Consider the following 22904-nt stretch of genomic DNA (forward strand, 5'->3'; position numbering starts at 1 on the left):
GCAAAAAGAAAAAGAAACCAAACAATCAAAACAACAAGTGGATGTCCTTGAATGAGTAAAATATGCACCAACATGCTCACACAATAAGATGGCAAATGAAATATGTGGCAAAGCATGCACAGCCACTCTAGCATCTATCAAACAATTGGCGATGACCAGGTCATCTATATATGAGTATATTGACTTAGGAGTCAAATGAGAACATTTGATCATAGGTCATACTCATCGTTTAAGCTCAAGTGGGGTTTCCACTTTTACATAATGCTTTGATGTGTTCACACCATTAGAGTTGCTTTGACTCAATTCTTAGAGTTAAGCTCCCCTAGATGTGAGATCCCCCCTTAGAGGGATGAACTAACCTTGGGTTTTGTCGATGATGACTTCATGTAGGTGTCGAAGATGTGGATTCTCAATGTTGATGTAGATCATTTGGAGCAATCCTTTGGAGTGAGTTGCACTTTCAACTTACCTACATGGGTTAGTCCCACAAGGAACAAACAAGAATATCCATAGACATAGAGTGATGCACACACAAGATGATGTCCATGAAATCATTAGGGTACCTTGTCCCTTGCCTTACCAACATGAGGGTTTGTGACTCCTTGAACTAGTGCAAGATGTGGAAGTTGATTGCACTTGTTCTTGCCATAATGATATGAGTAAAGAATGTTGGCGGAGTCACCCTCAAGAACTCTCTAGTTCTTCTTCTTTGAGATCCACATCATGTTGATGGGAATCCTTGGAGTTGTAGTTGTACTTGATGAGGTAGAACTTGACGTAGTCTTGGGAACCCACTTGAACGAGGCTTTAGGTGCTTCTTCAAATGCATCAATCTCTTCTTGAAGCTTGTCCTTGCCTTTGTTCTTGTTGTCTTGTGGTGGAAGATCATCTTGAGCTTGTGTTCCCTTGAAGGAAGTAGGATCATACTTCTCTTGTTGAGGAACAAACTTCGTCTTGGGGTATTGATCTTCTTCCCACTCAACTCCATTGGCATTGAACATTCGTTCAAAACCAACACCTTGATTCTTCCGGTGCCTTCCTTGCTTGCGTACAATTTCCTCGAATTGCTTACTCCCGGCAAGGCTCTTGTAAACACCTTTCTCTATAATTCAATTCAATAAGCTATTTTCTTGCTCAAGTGTAACTTGGCTAAGAGAATCATTAGTGGAATCAAGAGAACTACTAGAAGCAACAATATTGGATTTGACATTATTATTGTTACTACTAGAGGAAGTATCCTTCTTGTACTTGTTACTAGACTTGACTTGAGGCATGTAAGTAGATAAGAGTAAACGCTTGGCAATGTAAGAAGAACTTTTCTTGCGGAGATCATCATTGATTGCTTTTAAGAACTCATGCTCTTGCTCAAGATTGAGCTTTTCAAAGCGTAACTTCTCATGAGCCCTTAAAAGTTCACGATGATCTTCGAAGATAGTTTCATGAGCCAACTTAAGAGTGTTTAGTTCTTTAGTTAGAAGCTCAATCTTCTCCTTATCATTGTCATTCGTTTTATCTTGATTAGCATGATTAATTGACGTTTCATCATAGTATTCATCACTAGAGTTGTCAACAAGTAAATCATCATCCACAAGCAAGTCATCTTCATCACTATTGAAATCAACATACTTAGAATGTGTTACCTTTGGACCTTTGGCCATGAAGCATCTTCCAATTCCTTCATTTGGTGAATCAAATATGTCGTAGGAGTTGGTTGACACAAGTGCTAGACCGGCAACACCTTCATCTTGAATATATTCGGAGTCGGAGTGATAGCTTCTCTCAGAGTGATTGTCGGAGTCGGAGCCGGAAACCCATTCACCAACATGAGCTTGATGTCTTTGTTTTGTGTAGCTCCTTGATGACTTGTCCTTCCTTTTCGAATCCTTGCTTCTCCGTGAGGGTCTTCGTTCATAACGATCATCTCTACTCCTCCTCTCTCTTGGTGGTGATTCTTCTCTTTTGCTTCTTCTTCTTGGAGAATCTTCTCTTCTTTTGTAGGGTGCCGTACACTCATTGGAATAGTGTCCGGGTCTCCCACAATTGTAGCAATTTCGCTCTCGACTAGAAGATCTTTTGTCATTGTAAGACCTTGACTTGGAGCTTCTTTCTTTGCTTCTACTCTTGTAGAATTTGTTGAAGTTCTTCACCATTAAGCTCAATTCTTCATTGAAGGTTTGTTTCTCACTTGATGATGTGGGGGCTTCACTTGAGGCTTTGTAAGCACCACTTGACTTGTTGTGAAGTTCCTCCTTATCCTTGAGTGACATCTCATGAGCAACAATTCTTCCAATGACTTCCGTTGGATTCAGATCTTTGTAGTTTGGCATCATTTGAATCAATGTGCACACGGTATCATACTTTCCATACAATGCTCTTAGGATCTTCTTGATGATGAATTTGTCGGTCATCTCTTCACTCCCTAAGCCGGCAATCTCATTTGTGATAAGAGCAAGCCTAGAGTACATTTCAGCGACACCTTCACCATCCTTCATTTTGAACTTGTCAAGCTAACTTTGGAGCACATCCAACATGGATTCCTTGACGGATTTGGTACCTTCATGCATATCAATCAAAGTATCCCAAATTTCCTTTGCATTCTCAAGACGGCTGATTTTGTTGAATTCTTCGGGGCACAGTCCATTAAATATGATATCACAAGCTTGAGTGTTTTATTGCAGCATCTTTAATTCTTTCGCATTAGCTTCACGGTTCGGTTCTCTCCCATCAAAGAATTCACCTTGCAAGCGAATACAAATAATTGCCCAAACGGCGGGGTTATGTCTGAGAATATGCATTTTCATCTTATGCTTCCAACTAGCAAAATTAGTACCATCAAAGTAAGGACCTCTACGGTGATAATTTCCCTCACTAGACACCATACTCTCCTAGGTTGTGAAACCAAGGCTATGACTACCAAAAGCTATGGAAATCAAAGCAAATGGAGACCAAAGCTCTGATACCACTTGTAGGACCTTGAAGTATGTCTAGAGGGGGGGTGATTAGACTACTTGACCAATTAAAAACTTAACATTTTCCCAATTTTAGAGTTTGGCAGATTTTAGCTACTTTAGGACAAGTCAAGCAATCATCATACTATTCAAGCAAGCATGCAAAGAGTATATAGGCAGCGGAAATTAAGGCATGCAACTTGCAAGAAAGTAAAGGGAAGGGTTTGGAGGATTCAAACGCAATTGGAGACACGAATGTTTTTGGCGTGGTTCCGATAGGTGGTGCTATCGTACATCCACGTTGATGGAGACTTCAACCCACGAAGGGTAATGGTTGCGTGAGTCCATGGAGGGCTCCACCCACGAAGGGTCCACGAAGAAGCAACCTTGTCTATCCCACCATGGCCATCACCCATGAAGGACTTGCCTCACTAGCGGTAGATCTTCACGAAGTAGGCGATCTCCTTGCCCTTACAAACTCCTTGGTTCAACTCCACAATCTTATCGGAGGCTCCCAAGTGACACCTAGCCAATCTAGGAGACACCACTCTCCAAGAAGTAACAAATGGTGCGTTGATGATGAACTCCTTGCCCTTGTGCTTCAAATGATAGTCTCCCCAACACTCAACTCTCTCTCATAGGTTTTGGATCTGGTGGAAAGAAGATTTGAGTGGAAAGCAACTTGGGGAAGGCTAGAGATCAAGATTCATATGGTAGGAATGGAATATCTTGGTCTCAACACATGAGTAGGTGGTTCTCTCTCAGAAATGATAAGTTGGAAGTGTAGGTTCGTTCTGATGGCTCTCTCCACGAATGAAGAGGAGGTGGAGGGGTATATATAGCCTCCACACAAAATCTAACCGTTACACACAATTTACCAAACTCGGTGGGACCGATTCAACAGACTCGGTCGGACCGATTTAGTAAACCTAGTGACTGTTAGTGATTTTCGGTGGGACTGACATGCATCTCGGTGAGACCGATTTGGTTAGGGTTAGGGCATAACGTAATCTCGGTAAGACCGATTACACAAACTCGGTGAGACCGATTTGGTAATAAGCTTTCCAGAGAGTTGGTCAGGTAAACTCGATGGGACCGATTTGCTCTTTTCGGTGAGACCGAAATGTTACAAAAAGGGAACATAGAGTTTACATTGCAATCTCGGTGGGACCGATCGCTCACTTCGGTTAGACCGAAACGTTACTAAGGGAAACAGAGAGATTACAATCCCATCTCGGTGAGACCGAGATCCCTATCGGTAAGACTGATTTGCTTAGGGTTTGTGGCAGTGGCTATGACTTTTGGAATCGGTGGCGCCGGATAGGAAGAATCAGTGTGACTGATTTTGGCTTTGGGTTTAGGTAATTTGCGGATGTGGGAAAGTAGCTGAGGGTTTTGGAGCATATCACTAAGCACATGAAGCAAGAGGGTCATTAAGCAACACCTCATCCCTCCTTGATAGTATTGGCTTTTCCTATAGACTCAATGTGATCTTGGATCACTAAAATATAAAATGAAGAGTCTTGAGCTTTTGAGCTTGAGCCAATCCTTTGTCCTTAGTATTTTGAGGGATCCACTTTCATCATCCATGCCATGCCATTCATTGAGCTTTCCTGAAATAATAGTCTTGGAATAGCATTAGCTCAATGAGCTATATGTTATTATGAATTACCAAAACCACCTAGGGATAGTTGCACTTTCAACCCCGACTCAATGCCACAACGATCTAGCATGTAAATACCTCATATCACTTTGCGGCCTCACGCACGGTATCCCCACGGGTGACGCCTTACCAGACCCGGGACCGTTTGCGCCTTTTGGCACATGTATATGATAGTGTCGCTAGCATCCATATGACAAGGAGCCCGGGCTGACATGGCTAGTTGTGAACCCAAATTGGCACTAACTTACAGGGACATGCATACATGACCCAGCAACGAACGTGTCGGTTATCAGCGAGTGAATCCGGGCTGTAGCAACTGGGCTAGCAGGACTCCGATAAACCGGGCTGTAGTAGGCTAACAGGACTCCGATAGACCCCGCGTGACATTTCCCCGAAGGGACAGACACAGGATCGAAGAAGGACACATGCCGGCCAACCTAGGTGTTCCGGAGTAGTAGCAAGCTACCATGGCTCAGTGGAAGCACTAGGAGACATTTCCCGGTAAGAGAGGCTACCAAGGATAAACAACTAGATAGTCAGATCCCATGCATACCAAGCATTTCAATAAAATACACACAATATTCTCGATATGTGCAAATACAACATGGCATCACAACATGACTCTACAACTCAAGTATTTTATTCAATAGGCTCCGAGGAGCGAGATATTACAAACATTGGTCTCTCGACCCAGCATTCAGAGCATACAAGTCAAAGCACATGCGGAAGCTTAACATGTCTGAGTACAGACAACTATAAATGAAAAAGGCTGAGAAGCATGACTATCTACCAGATCCTGCGAAGGGCACAAGATCGTCGCTGAGGTAACAAGATAAACGTCAAAGTCCACGCGGAACTACTAGTGAGACTGAAGTCTATCAGCAAAAACATAAATTAAGCAAACGTGAGTACAAATGTACCCAGCAAGACTTACATCAGAACTATAACTACATATGCATCAATATCAACAAAGGGGATGGTGGGGTTTAACTGCAGCAAGCCAGCTTTGACTCGGTGGCTATCCTGAACTACGACTGCAAGTAACTCTTTTGAGGTGCCGCACACGAGTCCACATATTCACCATATCAATACACCACTATGGATCCGCTCCCATCTCCCTACGAGAACGCAATCCATAGCACTCACGCTTATCTTGCGTATTTTAGAGTATCCACTTCCACTTGTCTATGAACTATATAGGCAACCCAGAGGTCCTTTACCACGGACACGGCTATTCAAATAGATCATATTAACCATGCAGGGGTGTACTTCTTCACACACGCTCTCGCCACTTACCGCCATGTACACATCATGTATCTCGGCAACCTTCAAGCGGAAGCCTGGCGAAGGTGTAGGCCTCGACCTGACTAACCACACAAGTCTCTCGTCCAGGTTTATTGCCTATTTGGGTTCCATCCGCAAGGAGGTCCGTCCGGGGTGTCGCTCACGGCCCCAAACGATGTGAGCAGGGTTCCCAAGCCCACCATCCGGGTGCCACTTGGTGCACCGTGCCACTGCACGTAGTCTGTCCCAAGCCCACCTGTACCGGGTGCCACTTGGTAGACCACTAGCACTACCTACAAACACCAGAAACTAGTTGCAACTCCTGGACAGAGATCGAGTTGATTAACAAGTCGAGAGAGCTTGGAGCGCCCGGAGCCCAATGTGTGGTAGTAACTGTTCATGGATCACAAACACAGAACTCAGTTCTCGAGGACGGTTTCAATGAGACAACCCACCATGTACTCCTACATGGCCTCTCACCGTTGCCTTTACCAAATCGTGTTCACACACTTAGCTCACACACAGTAGGACATGTTTCACAACATTCCAATTCATCCCCGATGAATCGGGCCTGACTCAACTCTAAGCAATAGCAAGCATGACAAACAAGCATGAATGAGTAGGCACATCAGGGCTCAAACAACTCCTACTCATGCTAGTGGGTTTCATCTATTTACTGTGGCAATTACAGGTCATGCAGAGGATAAGGGTTTCAACTACTGCAACAAGTAACAGATGAATCGTTGTTGTACTATCACATCCCTAATTCTGGTCTGACCTATGCTAGCTTCTATGTGGGCATCATGTTTAGAGTCAAATGAAATTTGAATTGAGGAATTTTCTAAAGCCTCAGAAAAACTCTAAAAATAATCAACATTGAAATCTCTTCAAAGAAGTCCAAGAAAATGTTCCTCTTAATCTCTGAAAATATTGGCAAGAGGTAAAATTCAAACCAATATTTTTGGTATCTCAGAAACATTTATTTTGGGCCTTTGAATTAATTCAATAACTATTTGCATTAGATAGATTTTTTTTATATAATTAATATATGTTCAATAATTCTGGAACATTTTATGTGGTTTGCTATATTTTAGTTCGAGCCACAATTATTTTCAGCATTTTATCAAATGGTTTAGTATCTTTACTAAATCAAAAAAACAGAACAAAATAGAAAACTGAAACCAAAAAGAAAGAGAGAGAAAGGAAACCTACCTGGGCTTACCTCCCTTGGAGCCCACCTGGCGGCCCAGCTGGCGGCCCAGCCCACCAGGCCACCCCCCCTTCCTGTCGTCTTCCTCCCCTCGCCCCAATGCAGCTCACTGGCGAGCGCTGTCGTCACCGTGGCCTCCTTCCTGCCTGCTTCCCCCTCCCCGACCCTTCTAGCGATGCCACGGGGAAGCCCCGTGCCCCCCTATCTCCTCTCCCTCTCTCCCGAGCCTCTCCACTCCTCTCTAGCTCCTCCCCTGCACCACCGAGCGGAGATCGTCCCCGCCGCTCGCTGTAGCCACGCCCACCATGCTCCCCTCGCCTCCCCGTGTCCTCTTCAAGCTCCGCCACCATCCATGACGCCGCCTGGAGCAATCCCCGAGAGCCCGGACGCCCCAAGACGACCGCCTCGACTCCGTCTTCAAGCTTCGGTCGCTGGCGATCGCCCTCGACGATTCGTCATCCTCAGCATGCCCCGGCTTCCCCGAGCATTGCTTCGTGATCTACGTGAGCCCTGCCGTCTTTCCCCTCTCTTCTTGCTACCGAACGCGTCCCCTAGCCGTGGTTTTCCTCGGAGCCGAAAGCTTCTGCCGCCGGCCATGTCACTGTCGTCGCTGCAGCCGCTTGGGCTCGAAGCTGAGCGCATTTCCGTGCTCAGCAAAGCTCCAGGAGCACGTAGAGGCCACCCGTTGCTCCTGCCGTGCACCATAGCGACGGTTGCATCATCGCCCAAACTCCGAGCGCCGCCGTGATCTTCATTCCGGCAAGCTCGGCTGACCTCAGCCCCTCCCGTTTGCGTAGATGGATGCGACCAAGCACCCACAACGCGTAGATGCCATCCGCCTTGCGAATGGTCGCCAGAATAGAAACTCCGATGAGCCACCGTCGTCCTTAAAGGTCGCCGGCGACTTGATCCGGCGACGCCGATGTGGCGTGATTAGATTTGTTCTAATCCACCCACTAATTACCACCGCAGCCACTGACACCTGGGCCCCGCTGACTAATTAACCCTAGATTAGCTCCTGTTTAGATTAAACTAACCCTAGGGGCCCCACAGGTCAGTTTGACATGGCCACATCACACGTTGACTGACCCCACGCGTCAGAATTGACCCAGCTGACTTGGCCGTTGACTGGGCCCACATGTCAGCGACACTAATCAGCCCCAATCACTAACCAGTGGACCCCACTTGTCAGATTTGACCTGAACCTGCCCTGTTGACCTGCTGACGTCAGGGTGATGTCATGCTGACGCAGTATTTGATTTCTGGGTTTAAAATAATTCAGAAATTCCAGAAAATAGTATAAACTTCTAAAATTCATATAAATTCAACCATAACTCAGAATGAAATAAGTTATATATGAAAAATGATCAGAAAAATCCAATCTATCTATCTGCACTAGTTTCATGCATGTTTAAGCAACTTAAACATACTGTTTATGTCAAAACATAATAATGCACTTTATAAAGTCATAGTTTGAATTTGAACTTGAACCTTGGGTTCAAACTAACTCAAACCCATCTGACTGTAGCTGCATTAGACCAACACACTCATTTTGCCATGTCATGATCATGCATCATATTGTGCATTACATTGATTGTGTTTGTTCTTTGTTTGTCGGTGCTTGTCCCCTCTCAGTAGACGTGGTTCCGAGGATGAGTTTGATGACACCGATGAAGAACTATACTATCTTCAGAAGTGCCAGGCAAGCAAAACCCCCTTGTTCATTCTGATAGAATCCTACTCTCTCGCTCCTGCTCTCTTTTACTGCATTAGGACAACAACGACTCATGTGTTACTTGCTGCGGTAGCTCAACCCCTTTATCCTCTACATGACCTGGCATTGCCAAGTAAATAGATGAAACCCACTAGCATGAGTAGGAGTGGTTTGAGCCCTGTTGTGCCTACTCATGCATGCTTGATTGTCGTGCCTGCTACTTCTTAGAGTTGAGTCAGGTCTGATTCATCGGGGATGAATCAGAGGCGTGTGAACATGTCCTACTGTGTGTGAGCTAATGTCTGAACACGATTTGGTAAAGGTAGTGGTGAGAGGCCATGTAGGAGTACATGGTGGGTTGTCTCATTGAAGCCATCCTCAGGAACTGAGTTCTGTGTTTGTGATCCATGAAACAGCTACTACCATGCATTGGGCCCTGAAATATGACCCTGCTCGACTTCTCAATCACCCTTGTCCTGTGTCCAGGAGTTGCAAGTAGTTTCTGGTGTTTATAGTATGCTGGAGGCCGTGCGCAGCGCTGACCGGAGGGGTGGGAGGTGATGCGATAGGCACGTGGCACGGTGTACCGGGTGCCCGTTTGGTATCTCGGGAACCCTGCACACATCATTCGGGGCCGTATGATGAAACTTTGGTCGGGCTCCCTGCGGATGGAACCTGAATAGGCGATAAACCTGGACTAGAGATTTGAGTGTTTAGGTAGGTCGTGGTCTACATGTCGTGGTTCTAAGTCTGACAGTAGAGTGGGGGTAGGTATGGAGAGGCAAGGTCCTAGATATGGAGAGGTTATAAACACAAGGGATGTACGAGTTCAGGCCCTTCTCGGAGGAAGTAAAAGCCCTATGTCTCGGAGCCCGGAGGCGGTCGAGTGGATTATGTGTATATGAGTTACAGGGTGTCGAACCCTTCTGCCTGTGGAGGGGGGTGGCTTATATAGATTGCGCCAGGACCCCAGCCAGCCCACGTAATGAAGGGTTTAAGGGTACATTATGTCCGAGGCATTACTGGTAACGCCCCACATAAAGTGTCTTAACTATCATAAAGTCTACTTAATTACAGACCGTTGCAGTGCAGAGTGCCTCTTGACCTTCTGGTGGTCGAGTGAGTCTTCATGGTCGAGTCCTTCAAGTCAGTCGAGTGAGTCCCTCGTAGGTCGACTGAAAGGTGATCTCTTCTAAGGGTGTCCTTGGGCAGGGTACTTAGATCAGGTCTGTGACCCTACCCTAGGTACGTGACTCCATCATTAGCCCCCGAATGGATTGAGGCTTTGAGTGATGAAGGAGTTGATGTTGTTTCTGATTAGCCTTCACATATTGGTTGTGCGTTGTTTTGAACCAAAAAATCTCTTTGTTGATAGTGAGCAACTTTTCTTCAGTCGACTCGATCCATTCTTTTCCTTCGTCGAGTGATCTTTTGGACTTCGCCGATTTCCGAGTGACGGATCGCAGGAAATCCCGCGTCTGGCAGACCGATCAGCCGTTCGCGGATTCCGCGGGATACGAGATTTGGGGGAGCGCACGAAGCGGGGCGGACCGCGACGCTCGGATGGGACAGGGCATAGACGGCTCGATCCCCGCGCCGCTTTTTTTGCCCCGTATCACGTCTGCGTAACTGTTTCAGGATATGACTAGATCGACCGGGCCCACCTGTCATCCACTCGGAAGGGATCTTATAAATGCGCCCGGCGAGGGTTTTTTTTGAACAGTGCCGCAGCATTCTCTCTCTGCTCGCTCCGTCCCCGCTCAACGCGCTCGCTCTCGCCGCCGCACAACTTCCCCTCGCGCGTCTCGTCGGCAGCCATGGCCAAGGAGAAGACGGCGGCGTTGGAACGCGCGAAGAAGGCATCGGCGACGGAGAAGGCGAAGGGGAGATCCACCAGCCGTGGCGGGTCTTCGTCTAGATCTCGCCTGCCGAAAGGCTGGGTCCAGGGAGATTGGATCCAGTCGACCATCACGGAGACGGATCTCCTCGACATGGCCAATGAGGGCCTGATTCCTAATGGAGCTGCGAGGCTTCCGGGGAAGGAGTGGCAGCCCCAGCCGGAAGAGGGTGAGTGCATGCTTCTGGCTACTCATGTCGACCGCGGATTCTCTTTGCCGCCGAGCATTTTCTTCCGTGGTTTCTTGAACTTCTTTGGAGCGCAACTCCACCACTTCACCCCGAATTCGATCGCCTATCTTGCCGCGTTTGTGTCCATGTGTGAGAGTTTTCTGGGTTGTCGACCGCATTGGGGCTTGTTCAAGCACATATTCACGTGTCGCTCTCAGACCGTGAAGAAGGCGAGCCCAGGCGACGAAAGAACCAGAGTTGTCCAAATGTGTGGGGGTCTGGGGATCCAGGTGAGGAACAAGAGTACCTTCCCAGCCATGACATTTCCCGAGTCAGTCAGAGGCTGGCAGTTGACCTGGTTCTACTGCCAGGATCAGTGGACGCCGGGGCAGTCGAGTGGACTCCCTCAGTTCACCATGGACCGAGTGAACAAGCCCTCCTCTCTGAAGTTTATTCCGGAGGAGAAAGCTGACGTGAAGATGCTGATGGAGCGCGTAGTTCTGTTGGTTCGGGAGGGAGTGACAGGTATGGACCTCCTGGAGGTTTTCCTTAGGCATCGTATCCAGCCTCTTCAGTTCCGGAGCCATTGTATGCGGTTGTACCGCGGGACTGAGGATGAGACTCGGGTCCATCCAGAAGCAGTCGATGATGCCACTCTGGAGAGGTGGATGGTCGCTGTTACTGGGAACAAGGATAACCCTCGTGGAGCCAGAAGGATTCCTCCACTCGACCATCACAGCGATCCAAATAAGGTATGTCTGCTCCACTTCCAATTGTATTCTTGTCATATTCATTTCTGTTTTCTCTGCCAATCGGTCGATTGATCTTTGTCTTGATGTCCATCAGGCCCTCACTGAGATGTACTCGATGCTCAATGGAGCACAGGCTCCGACTGAGGAGGGAGAAGCGAGCGGGGGCGAGAGCCAGGAGGAGGAGTGGGACTCGGACGCCGCTGAGGATGATGATGATGACGATGACGATGATGATGACGATGATGATGATGAGGAGGAGGACGAAGAAGGGGAGGAGGAGGAGGTCGCACCACCGTGCTCGGAAAGGCGGTCGAAGCTTGTCCACGACCCTACGACTGAACGTGGCAAGGGGGTTGCAACTATTGCACAGTCGACCAAGCGCCCTTGGACCACTTCTCCGGCGCCGACTGAAAAGGCGTCGAAGCAGCCCAGGGTGGCCCCGTCAAAGCCGACCAAGCTCCTGCCGAAGATGAAGGTGTCCATCCCCACCATATTAGGGTAATCATGCTGCTTAAGTCTTCTTGTTTTGTGCGAACTTTATCTCTGGTTGGCGCTGGAGTTAGTCGACTGATTCTTTGGAGTTGCAGTGCTGCTACTTCTGAGACCTCAGCCCGGGCTGGCGACCATGAAATGGAGGACGCAGCAACCTCAAAACCTGGTACTATACTCTTAACACCGCTTTTAGTCGACTGACTCATGATCTCTAATTCTGATTCTTTTATGTAGCTCCATCCAATGTTGTTATCACTCTCCCTGATGATGATGAAGATGAGGAACCGCTGAAGCACAGAAGGAGTAGGAAAGCGTCTGCCAGCAAGGTGCCCCAGGATGTGACGGTGCCTGAGACTCTGGTCGCGGAGGAGGGGAACACCACTCGACAAACTGTGTCCTTCGCAGATCCACTGACGAGTGCTCCGCAGCCTTCCCTCTTCACGACGCACCATGTCCCAGAGGACCAAGCTGGCGCAGCGAAGGAGGCGATACGCTAGGCAGGGATCATGATGGAGCAGTTGAGGACCATCCGGGATGCGAGCCAGGCAGCTTACAACGCCAGTTCCGCCCTTCAAAGCAATGTTCAGGTCAGTCGACCATCGCTTGTTCTGTTAGGATATGCTATCAAAAACTTTTCTTTCCAGAATTTATAGTAGTCACCCACTGGGTGTGTTGATTTAAACTCCGTGTTAGCGGGGGCACGCTGAGTGCACCCGCTGGGTGTAGTCCCCAATGCTAAGGTCGACTGCTGGCAATCGGCCTTAGGCTTTATAAGTTCAGTCTTTCCGTCATTCGACTATGGCGAATGGATTTCGCAAACCGGTGGGGGCACGCTGAGTGCACCCACTGGGTGTAGTCCCCGAGGCTAAGGTCGACTGCTGGCAGTCGGCCTTAGGCTTTATAATTTCAGTCTTTCCGTCATTCGACTATGGCGAATGGATTTCGCAAACCGGTGGGGGCACGCTGAGTGCACCCACTGGGTGTAGTCCCCGAGGCTAAGGTCGACTGCTGGCAGTCGGCCTTAGGCTTTATAATTTCAGTCTTTCCGTCATTCGTCTATGGCGAATGGATTTCGCAAACCGGTGGGGGCACGCTGAGTGCACCCACTAGGTGTAGTCCCCGAGACTGTGGTCGACTGCTTGCAGTCGATTACAGTCTTAAGGAATGCATCTTTTTTTTGTTTTTTTTGAGGTCGACTGGTCGACTCTGTCTTCAAAAGGATTAGTGGGGGCACGCTGAGTGCACCCACTGGGTGTCGTCTCCGAGACTACGGTCGAATGCTTGTATTCGGCTGTAGTCTTAGAAATGCGTGATTTTTCCTTTTCCACTCGGAAGTGAATTATCTTTGACCTTTAGTCGATTGGTTCTTCGCAGAACTCCTGTGATCTTGCGGCTCGCTACACTGAGCTGGAAAACAAGCACATTCAGCTCGAGCTGAATTTGAAGCTGGTTCAGGAGAATCTGACGAAGGCAAAGGAGGAGACCGAAGGTATGTTTGGTGAGACCTCGAGACTGTGGTCGACTGCTTTTTCCCCTCATTTGTTTCAAAATCTGATCTTGCTGTAAGTTGCAGGTAAGGTGAAGGAGGCCCAACGGAAAAAAGACCTTGAACTAGCTGAGAAGATCAAGCTTGCTGACGAGAAGTTAGCTTTAGTCACCAAGCTTGAACAAGAAAATACCAATCTGAAAGCTGCTCTTGGGAATAAAAATGATCTAGAGGCCTTCCTGAGTGGTCTTGCCAAGAAGCTGTTTCTTATGCTTGAAGGTAAACCTTTACGCTCAACAATCATTTCCGACTGTGGTTTTTCCATTCGACCATTGCCTTGACTCGGTGATCGTCCTTGCAGAATTTTGTCAAAACTTTGAAGAAGAGACTAGCCGGCTGGAACCAAACCTTGACCCCGTCAATTATCCGGTGAACGACGAAGTTGCCATGAATGTTTTCCGACTGGAGTCCCGTCTTGCAGCTGTCATGGACTATCTTGCAAGGCTGAAGGTGACCACATCTCGCATCGACTCAACGCTCTGGCCCGGGGAGACACTTCAGAACAACCTCAAGTCGCTGATGGCTCGCTTGAACACGGTCCCTCGTCAAGTGCAGGAGTGGAAAAAGTCCTCGGCTCGCTGCGGCGCAGATGTTGCTCTGTGTCTGGCCCGAGTACACTGCAGAGATGTGCGAGAAGACAAGTTGGCGGCCCTCCGGGTGGCCAACACCAAGAAACACGACTTCAGGTCCTTTATGGAAACTTTCCTTGCTGCTGCCACTCGGATCGCAGATGGAATTGATCTTGATGAGTTTGTTGCACCTTCCAGCCCTCCACAGGAGGGATAAAAAAGTTCTTCTAAGCTCGACGCTTTAAATTTGCCTCGGTATGCCGAGTGGAGTTGTAACCGCTAAACCTTAACAGGCTTAGTGCCTGAGCACTTTCGGTTCCTTTAGGTATCGATCCGAACTTGAATTTGGTGTTTGAATATGATTGCTTTTGGCTCGAAATGTCTTTTGCAGGTTCAAAGCAAGACGTTCACTTCAGTCGACTTGTTCCTTAATCCACTTAGGCGAGCACTGGGCTGCAGCTAAGCCCCCGATTGAGAGGTTTGCTCTTCACTCGGTAGGATTTTCATATCTTAGGCGAGCACTGGGCTACAGCTAAGCCCCCGAGTGAGAGGTTTGCTCTTCACTCGGTAGGATTTTTATATCTTAGCCGAGCACTGGGCTGCAGCTAAGCCCCCGAGTGAGAAGTTTGCTCTTCACTCGGTAGGATTTTTATATCTTAGGCGAGCACTGGGCTGCAGCTAAGCCCCCGAGTGAGAGGTTTGCTCTTCACTCGGTAGGATTTTCATAACTTAGGCGAGCACTGGGCTACAGCTAAGCCCCCGAGTGAGAGGTTTGCTCTTCACTCGGTAGGATTTTCATAACTTAGGCGAGCACTGGGCTGCAGCTAAGCCCCCGAGTGAGAGGTTTGCTCTTCACTCGGTAGGATTTTTATTTAATCTTAGGCGAAACGGATTCGCAGCTAAGCCTCCGAGTGGGAGTCTGGCTCACCACTCGGTAAGGATTTTTACAAACTTAGGCGAAACGGATTCGCGGCTAAGCCCCCTAGTGGAAGTCTGGCTTACCACTCGGTAGGATTTTATTTAATCTTAGGCGAAACGGATTCGCAGCTAAGCCTCCGAGTGGGAGTCTGGCTCACCACTCGGTAAGGATTTTTACAAACTTAGGCGAAACGGATTCGCGGCTAAGTCACCCACTGAGGGGAAAATTTTATTGGACAAAATAAAAAGTGACAAAAATTATGGAGGAACTATGACACTATTATTTTGAAACCCATGAACTACAGAAGTACTTTATTGCAGCTCATCCGAGTGATAAACTTAAGTGTAAAATGGGCGGAGTAGTTCCGCGTTCCAAGCTCGGGGCTCGTCGATATTATGTTCGACGTTGTAAAGACGGTACGCCCCATTGTTGAGAACTTTGGTGACGATGAAGGGTCCTTCCCAAGAAGGAGCAAGCTTGTGTTGTTTCTTCTGATCCACTCGGAGAACTAAATCTCCTTCCTGGAAGGCTCGACCCCTCACATTTCTGGCGTGGAAACGACGCAAATCTTGTTGGTAGATGGTCGATCGGATCAGAGCCATCTCCCTTTCTTCCTCTAAAAGGTCGACTGCGTCCTTCCGCGCTTGTTCAGCTTCTGCTTCGTTGTAGATTTCAACTCAAGGAGCATTGTGGAGAAGATCACTCGGCAAGACTGCTTCAGCTCCATAGACCAAGAAGAATGGAGTTCTTCCGGTCGATCGATTAGGTGTGGTCCGCAGTCCCCAAAGCACCGAGGGGAGTTCGTCGACCCACGCTCCAGCCGCATGCTTGAGATCACGCATCAGTCGGGGTTTCAATCCCTTGAGAATCAGACCATTGGCTCGCTCTGCTTGTCCATTCGACTGTGGATGGGCGACTGAAGCGTAGTCGACTCGCGTGCCTTAAGAGTTACAGAAATCCCTGAATTCCTCCAAGTCAAAGTTCGACCCATTATCCGTAATGATGCTGTGCGGGACTCCATATCTGAATATCAGTTCCCTGATGAAGCTAACAACAATACCGGCGTCAAGGTTCTTGATTGGTTTAGCCTCAATCCACTTGGTGAACTTGTCGACTGCCACCAGTACATGCATGAAGCCACTTCGACCTGTTCTCAAAGGACCGACCATGTCCAATCCCCATACCGCGAAAGGCCAGACGAGTGGAATGGTCTTCAGAGCTGATGCAGGCTTGTGTGACATATTCGAGTAGAACTGACATCCTTCGCACTTATCCACTATTTCCTTTGCCATCTCATTCGCCTTTGGCCAGTAAAATCCGGCTCGGTATGCTTTGGCCACGATGGTCCGAGAGGACGCATGATGACCACAGGTCCCCGAGTGGATATCATTGAGGATGATTCGACCTTCTTCTGGTGTTATGCACTTCTGACCAACTCCAGTCGCGCTTTCTCTGTATAACTGTCCTTTGATTACGGTAAAGGCTTTAGATCGACGGACGATCTGTCGAGCCTCTTCCTCATCCTCTGGAAGCTCTTTTCTCAGGATATACGCGATATATGGAACTGTCCAGTCGGGAATGACCACCAAGACCTCCATGATCAAGTCGACCACTACTGGGACTTCAACCTCAGTCAGATCTGTGGCACTCTTGGGCTGTGGATTTTCTTCGGTGAAAGGATCTTCTTTGACTGACGGAGTGTGTATATGCTCCAAGAACACACCACTCGGAATGGCTCCTCTCTTGGAACCTATCTTTTCTAGGTCATCAGCTGCTTGATTTTTCAGTCGGGGTATATGATGGAGCTCCAAACCCTCGAACTTCTTTTCCAGCTTCCTCACTGCGCTGCAGTATCCAGTCATGGCTGGGCTTCTCACGTCCCACTCCTTCATCACTTGGTTGACCACTAGATCTGAATCGCCATAGACCATCAGGCGACGGACGCCTAGTGAAATGGCCATGCACAATCTGTATAGGAGGGCCTCATACTCTGACTCATTGTTGGAGGAATCAAAGTGAATCTGGAGCACATATCTGAGCTTATCTCCTCTGGGGGAAACCAGGACAACCCCAGCACCGGAACCATTCAACATCTTAGAGCCATCAAAGAACATGGTCCAATGCTCCGAGTGAACTTCAGTCGGCTGCTGTTGTTTAATCCACTCGGCGAGGAAATCTGCTATTGCCTGGGACTTAATGGCTTTCTTTGCCTCAAACTTGATATCAAGGGGAAGAAGTTCAATCGCCCATTTCGCCACTCGACCAGTTGCATCTCTGTTGTGCAAAATCTCTGATAGTGGAGCGTCGCTGACGACTGTGATGGAATGATTAGAGAAATAATGAGCAACCTTCTTTGTGGTCATGTATATTCCATACACAAGCTTCTGATAATGAGGATATCTCTGCTTGGATGGAGTCAAGACTTCAGACAAATAATACACTGGGCGCTGAACTTTGAAAGCTTTTCCTTCTTCTTCCCGCTCGACCGTAAGCACTGTACTGACGACTTGTCCTGTGGTTGTGATATAAAGCAACAGAGGCTCTTTGCTGATTGGAGCAGCAAGCACCGGCTGGGTGGAGAGCAGAGCTTTTAGCTCGGCCAACACTGCATCAGCTTCTGGAGTCCACTCGAACTTGTCTGCCTTCCTCATCAGTCGGTAAAGAGGCAATGCCTTTTCACCGAGTCATGAGATGAATCTACTTAATGCGGCCAAGCATCTAGTAAGCTTCTGGACATCGTGCACTCGCACAGGGCGTTTCATTCGGAGAATAGTGCTGATCTTTTCTGGATTAGCATCGATCCCGCGCTCGGAAACGAGAAAACCGAGTAACTTGCCACCAGGAACTCCGAATGTGCACTTTGATGGATTGAGCTTGATATCATACCTTCTGAGGTTGGCAAATGTTTCGGTGAGGTCAGCGAGCAGGTCGGAACCCTTTCGTGACTTGATGACGATATCATCCATATACACTTCCACATTCCGACTTATTTGAGTGAGTAGACACTTCTGAATCATTCGCATAAATGTGGCTCCGGCATTCTTGAGGCCGAATGGCATGGTGATATAGCAGAAGCACCCGAATGGAGTGATGAAAGCTGTTTTTACCTCATCGGGTCCGTACAGACGGATCTGGTGGTACCCGGAATAGGCATCTAGAAAAGACAATCTCTCGCATCCCGCGGTCGAGTCAACAACTTGATCTATGCGAGGGAGAGGAAAATGATCTTTCGGGCAGGCCCGGTTGATGTGCTTGAAATCAATGCACATTCGGAGCGATTTGTCCTTCTTAGGAACCATGACGACATTAGCGAGCCACTCGGAGTGGTATATCTATCGGATAAATCCTGCCGCCAACAGTTGAGCTACTTCCTCACCAATGGCTTTTCTCTTCTGGACGGCGGACCGCCGAAGATGCTCTTTGACTGGTTTTGCTGATGAGTCGACTCTTAGGCGATGCTCAGCCAGTCCCCTGGGAACACCTGGCATGTCAGCGGGCTTCCATGCAAAAATGTCCCAGTTCTCACGGAGGAACTGGATGAGCGCTTCTTCCTATTTCGGGTCGAGTGTTGTGGAGATGTGGGTCGGGGCTGCATCGGGGTCAGTCGGGTGAATGTGAACAGGCTTCGTCTCACCGGCCGACTGAAATGCAGATTCTGTGGCGGGTTTCTTAGATCGCAGCAAATTACTCGGATCTGCGTTTTTCTTGTATTCTTCAAACTCGATCGCTGTCACCTGGGAATCAGCAATCTTTGAGCCCTTCTGAAAGCACTCCTCTGCCTTCTTCCGATCATCGGTGACAGTGATCACTCCTTTGGGGCCGGGCATCTTCAATTTGAGGTACACATAACATGGTCGAGCCATGAACCGTGCATAAGCTGGTCTCCCCAAAATGGCATGATATGCACTCTGAAAATCTACGACCTCAAACGTCAACTTCTCTTTGCGGAAATGTTTCGAATCACCAAACACCACGTCCAAAGCTATTTGGCCGAGTGACTCGGCTTTCTTCTCTGGTATAACTCCATAAAAGCTCATGTTACTGGTGCTCAGTCGGGACATCGGAATGCCCATTCCTTTCAGTGTGTCTGCATACAACAAATTCAGCCCACTACCACCGTCCATCAGCACCTTTGTCAGTCGAGTGCCTTCGACCACCAGATCGACCACCAAAGCTTGCCTCCCAGGGGTGGCAATATGAGTCGGGTGATCAGATTGGTCGAATGTGATGGGTGTTTGGGACCATCTAAGATAATTTGCTTTTCCTGGGGCAACCATGTTCACCTCACGGTTAATGACTTTCAATCGACTCTTGCTTTCCACATCTGCAAAGATCATCAGAGTGGAGTTGATATGCGGATATCCTTCCTCACTGTCCTCCTTGTCTTCGGCCTTGTCTGACTCCTTCTCCTTGTCTTTAGACTGTTTTCCTTGAAACTGCTGGATCAGGAGTCGACATTGGCGAGTGGTATGCTTTGGGTAAATGATATTCCCCTCTTCATCTTTCTACGTGTGGATGTGACACGGCATATCCATCACGTCGTTCCCTTCTTTATCCTTTACTTTCTTAGGGTTCCAGGATCCTTTCGGTTTCCCTTTAAACTTTCCACAAGTCACGGCCAGAGCCTCTCCAGGAGCTGCTGGTTCAGCCTTCCGCTTCTGTTTCCGACTGGTGTTTCCCTTCTCCGACTGGCTCGGCTTGTGCTTGCCGCTTCAGAGTCGGTCTTCTTCTTCGCCGTTGGCGTACTTGGTAGCAATCTCCATCATCCAACTCAAGGTCATGTCTCCAGTTCGACCAAATTTCAAACTCAATTCTCTGTTCTTGACACCATCCTTGAAGGCGCAAACTGCCTGATGATCAGACACATTCTCCACAGTATGGTGCAAAGTGATCCATCTCTGAATATACTCCCTGATAGTCTCATTTGTCTTCTGCACGCAGACTTGCAGCTCCGTCAATCCAGCCGGTCGCTTGCAAGTTGCTTCAAACGTTCTGATGAACACTCGGGACAGATCTTCCCAAGTGTAAATGCTGCTAGGAGGTAACTGAGTCAACCACGCTCTGGCAGAACCTTCCAACATGAGGGGCAAATGCTTCATGGCCACCTCGTCATTCCCACCACCAATCTGAACCACCACTCGGTAGTCCTCAAGCCAAGTTTCAGGCTTAGACTCACCGGTGAACTTGCTGACTCCTGTTGCCAACCTGAAATTGGGAGGAATCACTGCGGCTTTGATAGCTCTGCTGAAACATTCCGGACCAAAAACATGCACTCGACTGCTTGTGGGCGCATCTCGATGGGCTCTGTTCCGGTCGACCAAGCTTTGCACGATAATGGATTGCGCGTCGAAGCCTGGTTCTCTGGGGTCGACTGGAACTCTTCGCCCCACACTGAACTGACGTCTGTCAACTTGCTGCCGAGGAGCGTAAGACCCACCCCCCGGAGGGGAAGTGGGCACTCGACGCCTATCATCTCGGTCGTGTCGGTCTCCATATTGGTCTCGCCGATTCTCGCGCCCTTCACGCCGCGGAGGCGATCTGGGACTGTGAGCCGACTGAACCATATTCGCAACGACGGATCGACTGTGAATTCTGTTGCGCGACTGCGACATGGCTGAATTCTGATCTCCTGCTGCCCGGAGCAGATCCCTGATCTGCATCAAGCCTCTGCCAGCTTCCGACTGAGAGGGCTGGATGGACTCTGCTATACGGGTCGCGGCTGCTAAATTCTGGATTGGGGTTCGATATACCTGAGTCGGCGGGAAGAGTTGACGTCGATTGGCGTCGGGAGCTCGTCGCCGCGCGCGCTCGTCGAGTGCTCGCTGAAGATTCTCCAAGCGAGCGTGTTCGGCCAAATTGGCCAAACGTGCCTCCTCCAAGGCGCGAGCCTCGGGGGTTTCTCCTGCGATGGGAGTATGTAGGGCATCCATGTTCCTGCGGCGAAGTTCCTCTCTTTGCAGAGAGTCGAGTGGCTCAGGCTGGTACTCTTCGTGATCTCGTGCGGGGTCACCTCCGTCGCCTGCCCCACCATCACGGGCGAAGCCAGGGGTACTGCGGGGCCCGTCGACCATCAGGATTTCCGCCGCTGGATCACTGCTATCGCATTCGGATGCAGTCTCTACGGAGCCAGTCGACAGATCGAACAGGCCGCAGAGAGATTCGTCGGGCTCGATTGCCGCAACTTGGGTGGTGGCCGTCTGGCGAGCCACCGCGTGACTCACCCACCGCTGAAGCCTCGACCGACCCGAGCGCTTGCGCTGGCAGGAGACCGGGAGGGTGGTCGATAGGGGAGTCGACCGATACGGGGTCGACGGTTGTCGCAGCAGAACGCCGCGGACACATGCGCGAAAATGTGTCACACCGCGGATGGGGAGCGCATCAACGTCGAGTGGAGCCTCCTGGAGCCTGGCGGAGTCGTCGGCGACGAAGGTGAGAGCACCGAGACGGATCTCTCGACCCTCGACCAAAACTCCAGCAGCCACCATGATGAAAGTACTCGGAAAGATCGCAACTTCTCCACAAAATCGCTAAAACACCGGCCCCACGGTGGGCACCAACTGTCGTGGTTCTAAGTCTGACAGTAGAGTGGGGTAGGTATGGAGAGGCAAGGTCCTAGCTATGGAGAGGTTGTAAACACAAGGGATGTACGAGTTCAGGCCCTTCTCGGAGGAAGTAAAAGCCCTACGTCTCGGAGCCCGGATGCGGTCGAGTGGATTATGTGTATATGAGTTACAGAGTGCCGAACCCTTCTGCCTGTGGAGGGGGTGGCTTATATAGAGTGCGCCAGGACCCCGGCCAGCCCACGTAATGAAGGGTTTAAGGGTACATTAAGTCCGGGGCGTTACTGGTAACGCCCCACATAAAGTGTCTTAACTATCATAAAGTCTACTTAATTACAGACCGTTGCAGTGCAGAGTGCCTCTTGACCTTCTGGTGGTCGAGTGAGTCTTCGTGGTCGAGTCCTTCAAGTCAGTCGAGTGAGTCCCTCGTAGGTCGACTGAAAGGTGATCTCTTCTAAGGGTGTCCTTGGGCAGGGTACTTAGATCAGGTCTGTGACCCTACCCTAGGTACGTGACTCCATCACTACACCCACGTCGGCTTTCGCTTGAAGTCTGCCGAGCACATGTCGTGTACAGACGCTAAGTGGTGGAAACATGTATGAAGAAGTACACACCTGCAGGGTTAACATCATTTATTCGAATAGCCGTGTCTGCGGTAAAGGACTTCTAGGTTGCCTATAACAGTTCATAGACAAGTGAAACTAGATACTCTTAAATACGCAAGATAAGGGTGAGTGCTATGGATGGCGTTCTCGTAGGGAGACGAAAGCGGATCCATAGTGGTGTATTGATATGGTGAATATGTGGACTCGTGTGCGCCACCTCAAAAGAGTTACTTGCAGTCGTAGTTCAGGATAGCCACCGAGTCAAAGCTGACTTGCTGCAGTTAAACCCCACCAACCCTTTGTTGATAATGATGCATATGTAGATAGTTCTAACGTAAGTCTTGCTGGGTACATTTGTACTCACGTTTGCCATTTTATGTTTTGCAGAGAGACTTCAGTCTCACTAGTAGTTCCACGTGGACTTTGATGTTTAGCTTGTACCTCAGCTACGATCTTGTGCCCTCGGCAGGATCTGGTGGATAGTCAGGCTTTTCAGCCTTTTGCATTTATAGATGTCTGTACCCAGACATGTTAAGATTCCGCTTGTGCTTTGACTTGTATGCTCTAAGTGTTGG

This window comes from Triticum aestivum, chromosome 4B (assembly GCF_018294505.1).
Source record: "Triticum aestivum cultivar Chinese Spring chromosome 4B, IWGSC CS RefSeq v2.1, whole genome shotgun sequence".
Lineage (NCBI taxonomy): Eukaryota > Viridiplantae > Streptophyta > Magnoliopsida > Poales > Poaceae > Triticum > Triticum aestivum.